Below are 9,921 nucleotides of genomic sequence, written 5' to 3' on the forward strand. Positions count from 1 at the left end.
CGTCATCAGTGTTACTGGATCAGTGGCACTGCCGTTTGCCTGCTGTATTCAAGTCCACGATGTTCTATCGGTCTTCATCAGGCGATTAACTGTCCTTTGAACTTCTTCTCCGCTTCAGGGACAAAGTGAGAGATCCAGCCGCACAATTTCGAGCCAAAGACTGGCTTATTTTCCCAATTCTTTTAATCTACTTTTCTGCTGCTGAACTCAAGGTTGCAAAGTTGAAAGACGCCCACCTGTATTGACACACTAAACCATATAATTAGTATTATATTCATTTTTTCTTAAAGGCTTCATTTGCTTCATGTGCCTAGAGTTAACTCTCTCTCTCTACTCTGGGTGCACACTTGTCACCGTGAGCTTCCCTTTTTATGGGCATGCATTTCCTGTCCCACACACACACACACACGGTTTCCTGTTTCTACAGCTTCTGCAGAGACTTCCTTTTAATTTCACAATCTACAAATAATCAGTAATTCTACTAAAAAACCATATGCCTTCATTTCACTCACACACATTTTAATAGCGCTCTTTCACACATCAGGACAACTAAGACTTCTCCACACACATCACCATTCTTTAGGTCAGTTTTGTAGCATCAATCACACAATCATTTCTTGAGTGGGTGTACTAAGTGCATATACTTATGTGTTTTTAAACAGAAAAATAAACTCAACCTCTCATCTTCATAGACCCAAAAGTAAGCATATTATTTCCCTAGTCAAAAGTCAAACCGTTACTCACAGTAATTTTTAATCTAACAGCCTTTGTGTTTTGAAACTAAAAAGAGGAAGGAACAGCGCCCAATTTAAACTGCGCATGTTGTCACTCAACAACACACACACAGAAAATGTAACTGTATATATTATCTCAAACTGAAACAAAACCCATCTAAAATCCTAAAACATCTTACTTCGACACCCCAAAACACACATCGCTTACAGACATATTTATTAATTAAATTATCTCAAATTCAATTTCAGTTCTCAGAACCCAGGTAACGGTCTTAAGTATCAACAGTTTATGTATCCTATCTCAAAACCCCTCAAAAAGTCATACAGTCATGGCAAGAAATAAAACTTTACTTACATATTGTAATAAACAAAACCAGCGTCTTAAGTACATGCACCAGCAATGTCTAGCAGTCCCTATTAACTTCCTCATACTCTATTGACCTCTCAGCTGCCTTATTTGCATTCTCACACACACACACAATCTAAAAATAATACCAGCCTGACTCTCAGACTCAGACAAGTCTCTTAATCTATTTACACAGACGTCCTATGATTACAACTGCACAGATTTTAGGCCTCTCATTTCAAAACCTACACAATTTAGACAATTTTTAAATTAACGGTCCGACCGATAAACTCCCTGAGTTTTTTGTCATCAATTTAACCAGTCTCAGCCCCGGGCCGTGGTCACATATCTAAGACCCTACACAATTTAAAAGCGTCAACCAACTCAACCCCTGCCGAAAAGCTCTGTTTTTGGGGACATTTCACATCCCAGGCTTCCCCGAAGTTTTAAGTTAAAAGTTACACGCCCGAAACCCGGTTTCTACTGACCAAAAAAGTGCAAACCACCGTCCCGGACGGCAAAGTGGTCCAACCACTAGTTATTCTGGAGTGCCCCAAGCTCCACAGTGACCAACTGACTATCCCTCAACTGAGGACAAGGTCTAAGTGTCCTTGACCTTGGCAACCGTTACGTCTGAGCAATGCACTTGTTAGACTCCCAGAGTCCCGTTCTATACAATTTAATTATTTTGAAGACACCCCAAAAATCACAAACCCACCATATCGGTGTCCAAGCCCGGCTTTATAATCAATTGAGACTTTAATGTCACAAACTTCACCAATTACCTATTATTCTAAATTCTCTTTATTCTAAATCCTCTTTATTCTTATTCCTTTGGGACTTTAACCCGGTACCTTTAGTGAGACTCTAACTCACTTTTACTCTTTTTCTTATCATTACTTCAACTTCAACTTCTCATGAGATTTTCACCAAAATCAAAACAGACCTTTACCAGTAATTTTCAGTGAGTAGACTTTCAATTTTGTCAGAACCAATTCAGCACTGTTTGGAAATAATTCAACAGGTAGTGCCTTACCTTTGAATAAGCCGGCTTATGTCCACTCACTTCGACCACTGACTCGTGTCTGCCTGTTTGAGCACCTTGGACCCTCTCAGTCTCAACCTCCACCTTTTCTCCCTCAACCCTCGGCCAATGCACCAAATGTTACGGGTTCGAAATTGAGGATGAGAGTAAAACAATGATGGTCCAGAAGAGGTCAATCAAACAATTGATTTTAATGAATGCACGCAGCGTGGAGAGGTGCAAACTGCCAAACAGTTGTACATCTCTACCCAAAATACACTCTAGATTGCTTTTATAACATCAGGGTATTGTAACGCCCCTTCTTGCGTTTACAAGCACATAATTTGCATGTACAGAACATTCATGTATTTTAAGAATTAAATGCAACATAGAGGTTCCTCCTTGTGGCATACTCTTCCGAATATGGTGATGACCTAAGGCCTTTGAGGTCACCATGGACTGGACATCCTTCCGTCACCTGTAACTAAGCAAACTCAAATACCACAAGAAGCTGAATACATTCAGGCCTTTGCTCAGCTACTATTTTACTGTAACAATATACTCAGCATATGAGTTATGATATATATATATTTAACTCAATCATTTTAAAGTAGTTATAACTGCACCTGTAATAAACATGTTAATATTTGATTAGGATAACCCCTATAATATAAATTATAACATAATGCCAGCAACTTCAATAAATGCTTGGATGAAATGATAATTAATGCAATGACAAAGATGATGGTTATATAAAATAATCCCTATAATTCTACAACATGCATACACATACATCCACAAAGCTGTATAAACCAACTATAAATAAGTAATCTAAACTTATATACATAAAATACAGAAATGAAATGAGGTGGAATGAATACTACAGAATGTACATAAGGTGCAGTTGCAGTCTGGCAGTGGGAGCAGTGTGACAGGTCAACTGTTTAGAAGGGAGATGGCGAGGGGAAACTGTTCCTATGTCGGGTGGTCCTGGTCTGCAGGCTTCTGTACCGTCTGCCAGAGGGCAGCAGATCAAAAAGTCTGTGTGCAGGGTGTGAGGGGTCTGTGATGATTTTCCCTGCCCGTTTCCTGGTTCTTGAGAGGTACAGATGCCTGGATGGAGGGCAGGGTGGCGCCGATGATCCTTTCTGCTGCCCGTACAGTCCACTGCAGTCTGCTCCTGTCCTGTTTAGTGGCTGCACCATACCAGACTGTGATGGAGGAGCACAGGACAGACTCAATGACCGCAGTGTAGAACTGGATCAGCAGCTCCTGTGGAAGACTGTACTTCCCCAGTCGTCTCAGGAAGTACATCCTCTGCTGGGTCTTTTTGAGGATGGAGTTGATGTTGGTCTCCCACTTCAGGTCCTGGGAGATGGTGGTACCCAGGAACTTGAAGATCTCCACAGTCGACACAGGGCTGTCTGATATGGTAAGGGGGGGCAGAGTTGAGGGATGTCTCCTGAAGTCCACTGTCATCTCTACAGTCTTAAGAGTGTTCAGCTCCAGATTGTGCTGACTGCACCAGAGTACCAGCCGCTCAACTTCCTACCGGTATGCAGACTCATCGCCATCCTGAATGAGGCCAATGATGGTGGTGTCATCTGCAAACTTTAGGAGTTTAACAGCAGAGTTCTTGGAGGTGCAGTCAAGGACACATCCTTGAGGGGCACCAATACTGAGGGACCGAGTTTCAGAGGTGATCTCCCCCAGCCTCACTTGTTGCTTTCTGTCTGTCAGGAAGCTGGTGATCCACTGACAGGTAGCTGGTGACACGCTGAGCTGGGAGAGTTTGGAGGAGAGAAGTTCAGGCACGATGGTATTAAAAGCCGAACTAAAGTCCACAAACAGGACCCTGGCATAAGTTCCCGGGCAGTCGAGGTGTTACAGGATGTAATGCAGCCCCATGTTCACTGCATCATCCACCGGCCTGTTTGCCCGGTAGGCAAACTGCAGAGTGTCCAGCTGGTGGCCTGTAATGTCCTTCAGATGGGCTAACACCAGTCGTTTGAAGGATTTCATGACCACAGACGTCAAGGCGACAGGTCTGTAGTCATTCAGTCCTGTGATGGTGGGTTTCTTGGGAACAGGGATGATGGTGGAGCGTTTGAAGCAGGAGGGAACTTCACACAGTTCCAGGGATCTGTTGAAGATGTGAGTAAAGATGGGAGCCAGCTGTTCAGCACAGGTTTTGAGGCAGGAGGGTGAAACACCGTCTGGTCCGGGGGCTTTCCTGGGCTTCTGTTTCTGAAATAGTCGGCTCACATCCTCAGTGTGTATTCTGAGTTTCAGGGAGGAGGAAAGGGGGGTGAGAGGTGTGATGGAGGTCGTTGAGTCTGGATTGGAGAGGGTGGTGGTGGTCGTTGAGTCTGGATTGGGGTGGGGTGGGGGGTCGTTGAGACTGGATTGGGGAGGGTGAGGGTGAAGGGGGGAGAGATGGGAGGTGTGTTGGGGGTCAATGTCTGAAGCAATCATCCAGGTTATCAGATGCAACTTCAAAAACAGTCCAATCAGTGCAGTCAAAACAGTCCTGCAGTTCCTGCTTTGCTGCATTAGTCCACTTCTTCACAGTTTTGACTACAGGCTTGGCACGTTTGAGTTTTTGCCTATAAACTGGAATAAGATGGACCAGGCAGTGATCAGAATGTCCCAAAGCTGCCCGGAGTAGCGGAGTGCATTATACAGCAGTTGTTTTGTTTGACAGCCCTATTAAAGATCTATCTTCAATATCAGTTTTTTACATGCTCCAGATAGCTTTTCTTCAAATCCTTTAATTCTCACTCGCTTTTGCAACTTTGTACTTTTGTGTTACTCGCAGCAACAACTCCACCTCATTGTTAGTCCATTTAAAAAACTCAGTGCTTTTCCTCAACATTTTGCCGCGACGTTTCATCAAGCCGGAAAGAAAATAAACGGCAGACAGAAATGAGGCAGGGCGAATCTTCTTGCGTTTCACGCATGCGCAGTACTGGAGCGTAAGTGTTTTCGGCCGTTTCAATGTGGATGCACAACTCTGTGAATACGACTGAAAACGCTAGTGTGGACGTGGAGCATTTTCAGATGAAAACGACAAAGTTTTCAAATCTATCCAGGCTAGTGTGGACGTAGCCTAAGTTCATGAAAATGTTTCACTTGTTGTTTCAGAGGTTTCTGCAGAACTGCGGGATGAATTGACATCAATGTCAGTGATGTTTGATGACATTTTGTGTAACTCCAAATTAAAAAAGACATTTTTTTTAATGTATTGTAAGTGGTGGGTGGGTTCTTTTACAGTTTGAGAGAAGCCAACTGAGTCTAGTAACACATTAAATGCCATGTTTAGGCTGTAATGTTTAGCATCTATATGGATGTTAAACTCACCATCATTTTATCTTAGCTGAGCACTAAATCAGATAAAAAGTCTGAGAAATCCCGGTCGAGCCCCCAATTATCTTACACCCAGCCCAGGGGAAACCGGTGTGCAATACAAGGAAAATTTTTTAAAAAAGGAAAATGCCCCCACACTCCCTGCTCTCTAGGAAGACGAACCAAAAACTGCCACAGATTTACAACATCCAGTCAAGGTATCGGGCGTCACGGTGAGCATGGCCAAAACAACAAACAAAACTCTCTAGAAATGAAATGCAAGTGGCTTACCTACACGGAAAAACCCCAAAAGAAAATACAGGTCTCTTACCTGCCTCCCTAACCAAAAAACAGAAGAAAAGGTTCCAAAAGAAAATGGCTTCTCCCCCCTACAGCTATCGAGTAAAAATATTTACAACTATTTACAACAAAACAATTTAAAACACAGCAAAAGCTTCTCATTCCAGAACACAGATTCATACGCAGCCACATGCACAGTTCGTTGTGAACAGGAAGTAGGCGGGGGGGCGTGCCGGTTCAGAAGGGTCCTCATTTATAGCCAGCCTCCCCCAGTCCTCCACCAATGGTCAGCCTCCACCTGGAACTCACATAACATCAATAACACAGGACACAAACTATGCCACCCTCTGGTGTTGCAGAGAAAAACACAGTGCAAAACATCAATAACACTGAATCATAACAAGACAAACTCTGTGTAAGGCCCAGGTGGACGATATATGATAACAAGTAAGACTGGTTTCTGAGTTTTACAGCTGGGGTGGACAAGGCTAAGCATCAGGCTTTCAAATGAATTAAAAGTCTGTCTTGGTCTTTGGTTGATTAATAGGCTGGTGTGAAAAATTGCTGCCACACTGCCCCCTCGGCCTGTGCTTCAAGGTTTCTGGTAGTTAGTGACTCAGGGGTGTTGATTCATTTAAACTAACATAATCATCCTGCTGCAACCAGGTTTCTGTAAGGCAGAGTAAATCGATTTGGTGATCAATTATTAAGTCATGTACTAACAGAGACTTGGAGGAGAGAAACCTAATATTTAATAATCCACAGTTCACTGTTTTACTCTTTGGTTCAGATTTGGATACTGTATTGTTCTTTCTTTGTGATTTTTTTATGTTTTAGTTATTTATTGCTGGTTTTTAGTTTGTTTTTTTCTGTTTGGGAGCTGACACAGTCTCTATGGAGATGGGGTTTTGCGGGGGTAACAGGAAGAGAGAAGCTGCAGAGAGGCGTGTAAGACTGCAACTCTGCTTCCTGGTCCCAACTCTAGATAGTCATATTTTGGGGGAACAGGAACTTCCTTTTTTTTTTTTTTTTTTCTTTTCTTTTCTTTTAACCTGTCCCGTTTGGTTCTTTTGCCATCAGAATTATTGTCTAAACGCGAAGAAAGATGCCCAACGCATTTACTTTACCAAATTGACCATCCCAGCCTTGCCGTAATGGTCCATTTGATTGACCTTTTATTGTTTATTTTATTTTCACTTGCTGAATATGGGACAGACTTAACTGGGGGAAAGAAAGGGGAGAAAGAAAGAGGGAAAGAAAAACAGTGGGGAAGAGGGACGGGGAAAAAGGGCAAAAAACCAAAAACCAACAGAATAAGCAGACAAAAAAATACATATATCGATCATCTGGATCACCTGTTGAGAAAAAGAGAAAGCAAGCAGAAGAAAACGAGAGTAATAAACAACATCACAATGATCTATGGGAATATGACAGTAAATACTAAGTATTAAACATTATTGTGCAGCACGTAAGATCGACAGCGCACAGTGTGCTTTGAGGTAAGAGCCAAAAAGGGTGTAGTTTGTGTGTGATCACCTGTGTGTACACCTGTGAGCATGAACGCGCTTGTTTTTAAAAGGTTCCTTCATGTAATGATCTGCTAGAGGGTGTGGGGGGCCACAGCCCCATCCTCCAGGGCATGAAGCAGGTATGGAGGAGATCGAAACTCCAGACATCCAGAGGCCCCCAGAACACAAGAGACCAAGGAAGACCAACAGAGGGGCAGCCGCGCCACTATCGCAGAAAGAGCTGAGGAGAGTCCCAGATGAGGGGTCACTCAGCAGCCGCGGAGCAGAAGCCAGGGGGGTTGCAGTGACGTGCCCGTGAGCTCCGCCGGCAGCCAGCTGTGCCTGAGTGACCGAGCCCCGGGCCGAGAGGCCGAGGGCACCCCGCCTCCGAAGTGGCCCGAGCGAGCCCCAGGCTCCAGGCCCCGATAAGCAGCCGCCAAGGAGTGAGCCGGTGTGTACCTGGGCGCCCACCCCCGGACACAGAGAACCACCAACGCACCGATGTCTGAGGGCGTCCACCACCGGCAGGGGAAGTGGTGGGGGGAGATAGGCCTCCAAACCTTGGAGGGCCTGAGATGTCCCCAGAGAGGTGGCGTCTGATACCCAACCTGACATATAGACACAGACATACAGGCACACACAGATACAAACATCCATTCCCACCCTCATGCTCTCATAGGCAATTATTCCACACTCAACCAATGCGGAGACAGACATAAAGAGACGCAACAGGAACAGGAACTTCCTGGAACAGGAAGTGATACTCTACCACAGAGAGAGCGAACGCCAAGTCATCTGTTGCCGGGGGGGCAAACAGCAACTTTGGGAGCAAGCAGCGGCCGAATCTCAAGAGCTCGCAAGAAGATGGAGCACGAGCGTGTTTTGAGGATGCCAAAGGTGCGCTCTGTGATATTTCTGTCCTTTGCATGGTGCCGATCAAACCTTTCTTCAACTTGAGCTTTAAAATAAAAAAGTGCATACTTTTATTCAGTGCTTAATCAATCTTTTTTGAATAAATGGTAGAATTATAACATTGCATGTGTTCTCTTAAAGCTCAGCATGCTTCACAGTGACAGATGTAGCACTACCCTGTGTTTGTAGGTGTAATAAGAAAGGAATTATGTTCTTACTTGACACAGGCTGATAAAATGGGGTCATTATTGCCACTGGGTGCTGAAGGCATGGGGTATCCATCTCCAACTCCATCTCCCAAGAGGAAGAAGCCTGCTGGTGGATACAGGACCTGTTTGTACTTTGGTGATCTTTGTAGTACAAGTGCATCATGCACAGATCCTGAATTGCCAATGTACACATCTAGAAATGTACCTCTGGCATCACAGATGTCCTGCAGCACAATAGAGGGGACCAGTTTCCTGTTGATGCCTCATTGCCAGTGGGCATGCAAAGCCTGCCCCAACCTCCTTCATCTCTTCTGTCGTAGGGAAATGAATCCCTCTGTGCAGAATGGTCATTATTTCCTCAATGACACTGTGGACGATGCTGCACACTGTTGCCACCGGCATGGCAAAGATGTCTCCCGTTGCTCTATATGAGGCTGCACAGGCCAGTCAGTAAATGGTTACAAGCAGCTGAATTTGGTGGTTCTAAGTGTGTAGTTTTTGCCAGGGGAGCATTTGCACAAACATGTTGATGCTTGTTCTTGAAAGTCTGAAGGCTGGTTTGAGGTCAGCTCCACCAAAGAACATTGAAAGGATGGGAACATTGTTATTGAGCTTTTATCCTATTTAAAAAAGACACTTTTAAAGTATTTAAAGAGATATGAATTCCTTTTATATATATTTATTGAACAGTGACTGAATTATTTATTGGTATTTTTAGTATTTGTCATGTGACATAAATGAGTTTGTAATAGATTTTTTTAATTGCCTACAATGATTTTTATTTAGTTTTTAAAATTTGTAATTAAAGACAGTATGAACTTTGATGGGTTTCTTAAGTGTGTATTTCTGACCTTTAGCATGATATACAAATGTCCTGTTTGTGTTATTAAGTTATATGACAATATGTTTGTCTTTGGAGAGTAATCAGAATCAGAATACTTTATTGATCCCTAGGGGAAATTATTTTTGGTTACAGTGCTCCAGTATAAACAAACAGTAACAAAGACAGACAATACACTAAGTAAGAATAGCACAATATACATGCATATATATACATAAAAGTCACTTATTAATAAATAGCTGAAAAAGAAAGTCTGTGCATGTAGGAGATGTGCCGCGGTCCCGTTCCTTGATAAAAGTAATAGTTCCACGGCCACCAGAAAAGCTTGTGTTTCAGTGATGCATAGTGATACGTTTGTGCACAGGCTTTATATGGTGTTGGTCTTGGACAAAGAACAGATGGGTGGGTGTTATTTAATTTAATGCATTTATGAACGGGTCAGTCAAGTTATTATTCTGTCACCTAATCTCTGATTAACTTGAAAAACTAGTAATAATAATGATTGTAGACTGAAACTGTAGTTATACTAGTAAAGTATATGGTACACTGTGTGGTATTATACACAGCAAATGTGAGCTTTTCTCTAGATTTTGGATTACACACATAGAAACACCAGCCCATTAATTAAAGAAATGTACCGAGCCAAGAAGACACGTCTCCTCTCCCTCGTCTTCATCCTGGATGCGTCTTCTTCGTTGCGCT

This window comes from Oreochromis niloticus, linkage group LG12 (genome assembly GCF_001858045.2).
Source record: "Oreochromis niloticus isolate F11D_XX linkage group LG12, O_niloticus_UMD_NMBU, whole genome shotgun sequence".
Taxonomy (NCBI): Eukaryota; Metazoa; Chordata; class Actinopteri; order Cichliformes; family Cichlidae; genus Oreochromis; species Oreochromis niloticus.